The following is a 5,151-nucleotide window of genomic DNA, read 5'->3' on the forward strand; positions in this document are numbered from 1 at the left end:
AGTGGTCTTCCATAAAACAAAGAGGATGTCCTGGCCAAGGACCCCATGTCTAGCCAGCTCCTGCAGGAAGGTAACGAGTGCTACCAACGATGGGAGGTTAAAAGAATAACCGAGAGCATAAACCCCTCATCTGTTCTCAAGTGTCCACAGCCTTTAACGTTTACGGGAGAAGAAAAACAGATGCGGCAGTCTCCCCCTCCTACCTGTGGGGGATGCTTTCAGGACCTCCAGTAGAACCCTGAAACACTGATGCTTCTCCCAGAGAACCCGGTCCCGAGCACCCACTTTGGGTGGCTCACGGCTGCCTATAACTCCAGCAGCACCAAGGGACCTGGACTCTGTAGCCCCTGCACTCACATACATATACCCATACACACACACATAATTCAAAATGATAAATATAAGTACTTTTAAAGGAGTAACTTATAAGCACGTACAAAAGAAATCAACCCTAATACCAATAGTAAAAAAGAACAATATATACAAACAAACCAAACCCGGTTCCTGTCATTCTGTGACAATGTTTCACTCTACAGCCTCAGCTCAGAATGATCCCCCACCTCAGCCTCCTGTATTTAGATTACAGGAGTGAGCCACCGAGCCCAGCTTCCTGAACGTATTTTTTATTTACTCTTCCAGACAGGTGAGAGGATATAACGCTTAAGTAATGAGGTTACTATAGCTTTAGGCTAGTGTGTAAGAGGTACTTAAATGCGTGCACAGTGGTACTGGGGCAGTTGGACCGACAGCCAAGGTGGCTACTATGCAATGAGTGGATACACTGGACAAAGGGGTGACTCCTTTGTCACCCTACTAGGTGGCAGAACGGCACAAGATTTTATTGTGCTGAGAGCAGTATCAACTTGAAATTTATGAGTTGTTTATCTCTAGTTTTTTTTCATTTACTGTTTTTATCTTTATTCATTATTGACAATTATATATATATATATAATGTACATTGTCCATATGTACACCCCCTCTCTCCTCCTCCTCTCCCACATGCAACCCAACAAATCCCTCTTTCCCACATTCATGTCTTCTCCCTTTTTAAACTTTTTGAACCCACTAGTCCAATTAGTGTTGCCTACTAGAGTATGGCTGGCTTGATTTTATGCATGTAACCATAACCGCGGTGAGTTTATGTGTACAATGGCTGTGTCATACCCGGAAGACAGCATTTCATAGCATTCCCTCCCTCCCGCCCGCCAGCTCTTACATTCTTTCCACTCTCTCCTTTGTGATGTTCCCTGAGCCTCAGAGGGATTGGTAGAGATGTCCCACTCCAGGCTGAACATTCCAAAGCCACTTATCCTGAGCACTTTCACCAACAGTGAGCAGTCGGTGCTGGCCACTGCTGAAGAACGTCCTCTAGCCAGGATTGGGAGCAGCACTAAACCACGGACATAACTATTTAGACAGCAGTTTGACAGCATGCCCATTTAGCAAAACAATAGTAGCAAGTCCCCCCAACCCCTGTCAGACCTAGAGTCTATAAGCTTCATAACCATAGGCTTTGGGGCAGATTTACAGCACCATGAATAAATTTCCTCCTATAGAGCAGGCCTTGAATCAAATCGGAAGGTGGCTGGTCACCCCTTTCAGGCTGCATGCCATCCCCGCACCAGTGAGCCCATCTTGCATGGCAGTACTGCAGCACCCCTGATGGCTCTTCTCCTCCAGCGGCCTGCATAGCACCCTCCAGCAGCGTAGATGCTGGCCATCAGGAAGGAAATCATCAGGTCAATTCCAACCTGACCTTTCTAGGGCCTGTAACACCACTTAATATATTTGGTCTACAGTCGACGGCAGGCAACTCAGGTCACAGGAAACAGCACTTTAGATAAGGGACAGCTGCACAGCCATCTTCAGTTTGACTGCTTCATTAATGATGGCAATGTCATCGTGTGTGTGTGTGTGTGTGTGTGTGTGTGTGTGTTAGTTAGCTTTCTGTAGCTGTAATAAAATACTCGAGGAAACCAGCTTACACGAGGAAAGATTTCTTTGGACTTAACGGTTTCACAGATTCATTTCGTTAGTCGTTCTTGCCTTGTTGCTTTGGGAACTATGATAGTGATAGTCCATTCAGCCACGAATCCATCAGTATAATAGACCACTGATGAGGTCAGAGCCACTATGGTCCAATTAGATTAATCTCTGAACACCGTTGCTCTGGAGACCACACTTCAGTACACGAGGTACTGGGAGACATTTTAATGCTAAATGTATGTTAAAGTTAGAGCAGGAAGGAATGCAGTTTGTCAGTTGTCTCTCTAAAAGCCCTGACTCCACCCCAGGTTCCAGTGGTACTTCCGTGAGGACAGAAGAGAACACAAAAGCCTGTTTTCAGTCTGATGCTACATGAAGCTAAATGTTTCTCATCATATCAGCAGTGGGTTTATCAGAAGCCACTCTGCCCATTCTTCAGCAATAAAATGCCCAGTGTTTCCAGCACACATGGCTGCCTGGAAATAGAAGCTTATCTCCCAATATGCCCCACAGTGAACCATGCCCAAATCCTACTCAGCAGAGCATAACTTACTAAAGTTGTATATTTAAAGGACTAGAGTATTCCTTTCTCTGGACCTTTCTTCTTGGCTGGGGACCGGAATGCTGACTCAAGCTCTGAAGCTGGTGCATACATCTTGAGCTTCAAGTCAGAGACCACACATAGAAAGGTATCAAGACAGAATGACCCCAAAGGTGTATTGGGGAGCTACTACCTACCCCTGCCTTTGGCTGCCTATACTTTTATGAGCAAAAACTACATTTTTATCTTTTTATAAAATCAATAATTTCAGCTTTTCATTTTTAAGTTAAATAAAACCAGTCAAATACCAAAAAGTGCATGCTTGCATGCGTGCGTGCGTGTGCGTGCGTGCGTGCGTGCGTGTGTGTGTGTGTGTGTGTGTGTGTGCACGTGTGTGCTCATGTGTGCACATTACCCATTTTACTTTCTACTGACTTGAGTCCATCTGGCTTTTGTTTATTGACATGGTCTCACGGTCTCACTTTAGTCCAGGCTGGCCTAGTGGCCTTGAATTTAGAGCAACCCTTCTGCCTCAGTCTCCCAGATGCTGGGATTACAGGTATACACACTGCCAAGCCAGGCTTCACTTCCTTTGTTAAGCCAGCTATTCTTTAAAACAAATGCTATCCGGGAAAGCTTGTTCATTGGTTAGTTACCCCTGGGCATCCCAGAATCCTCTGGTGACTCAGGGAGAAGTGGGGGGGGGGCTGCAAACAAAAGTGACACTCGGAAGGCTGTAGGCCAAGCCTCAACGGGACCATTGGAGAAGAAGAGGTCTTGAGAGAGGGCCTGGAAGGATGGTACACAGGGTCTCTCTAACCTGTTCTCAGGATGCAGAAACCAGCCGATGACCAGCAGAGGGCAGCAGGAGATGAAAGTCCAGGGTTCTTCATGGCTCATGACTTCAGGTCTCAGTGTAGACTCTGGTCTCCTGGGTTTCTGTGTCCAAAGTCATTTTGCAAAAAGTTCGTCAAAATGGAGTCACTTCCTGAGCAGAGGAGGCTGGGTCCACTGTTTTTATATGCTGACCGTGGACATTCCTTCCGAGTCCACTCCTTGCCACAGCTATGTCATGTTCAACGTTTTCTTCAAGTCTTCCTCCTAGTGCTAATCATTAAGATCTTGGAAATGATGACTGATATTTTATTAACATTTATATATATATGTAATTGAGATATTGATAATTAATAATATTTTATTGATAATTGAAAATTGATAATGTTCATATATCATTTATATATAATTTTATGTATAATTTCATTATGATAGTTTATATGAAAATGCCTCTCAGTAGAAAATCAGATTGCTACAATGAGTTAATTACTCTATTAAATCCCCCTTGATCCAATGCAAAAGATGGCATTAAAATCTCCATTTTCTAGACAGGAAACTGATACTCAAACAAGTTAGACAGATTTCATGAGAATTTTTGTAAAAGCTGATGTTTCATCCAACTTGACATTTCAACTGTTTGATTTTCAGACTCCCTATGACTCAAGACAGGAGGCAGAGAGCCACCTGTTTGCCGGGGACAGAGGAAAAGTAGGTCTGACTCTCACTCCTGCTAGAACATTCCTCACTTTCAGCTGAGTGCTCTGCTTCTTCCTTTTTCTTCTTCTGTCTCTGAAGAAGGTCTTTCTCACTAAATCAGAACACTGCAGGGTGCATGCTCATGAGTCAAGGCTGCAAAGTCCATGACAAAAATGAAGGTCAAGAGATGTGGGGGGGAGAGTGGGGGGTGTTTAACCGTCATTTAAATGATGACAAAGAGGCCACTACCTGACTTGGTCACATTGGCAAAAAAGGAGGAGCTGAATATTTCCCAGAGGATCACAGCGCACCTGTCGGAAACAGCCCGGATTAAACTGGACTGTATGCTATGTGCCAAAGTGACTTCTCACCCCTGAGAAAAATGGCGACAGGTGCGGCAGGCAGAGGCGCCCTCAACTCTGCCACTTGCTGACTGCGTGACCTTGGGTGAGCGTTCCTCCATTCTCAACTTCCCCATCTGTGGGAGGATGGCGATTCTTGTCTCGGGGGCTTCTCATAACAACAAAGAATCTATAAAATCTCTCTTTTGTAGTCACATGGGAGTTGGAATGGGGGGCATATGCGTGCAGATGTCGAAGAGGCAGCACCATTGGATCACCTGGAACTTGAGTTACATCGCAGGTGTTTCTGAGCCACATGACATGGGTACCGAGGAGAGAATTTATGTCCTCCGCAAGAGCAGTCTGTGCCCTTAGCTGCAGAGCCATCTCCCCCCAGCCCCACCATTTTCTAAACTACTGTGAAAGCAAAAGGAGCTTTCATGTTAAGAATCCAGTCAACCTCAGGTAAATTGCCATAGCTGGCAAATACTGCCCTTTTTACTCACAGGTAACACCCGAAGAAGAAAAAAAAAAAGAAAAGGTCAGAGACTGATCCCAAAGGCCAGAAGAAATTGCTGAACTGAACTATCCCTGACCCAGACTCCTAATTCAGATCCTGCTTCTCCTAATATGCGTAAGAGTCCCACGAATCACAGGAAAGCAGGACAGAAAGATGCTCTTGGCTCAAATTGGTTTCCCTTCCTCCCAAACATTGCAGGGACAGCACTGGGGACCGCACCTCCGCTTTCATCC

This window comes from Psammomys obesus, unplaced genomic scaffold, assembly GCF_907164565.1.
Source record: "Psammomys obesus unplaced genomic scaffold, mPsaObe1.curated_primary_1811, whole genome shotgun sequence".
Taxonomy (NCBI): Eukaryota; Metazoa; Chordata; class Mammalia; order Rodentia; family Muridae; genus Psammomys; species Psammomys obesus.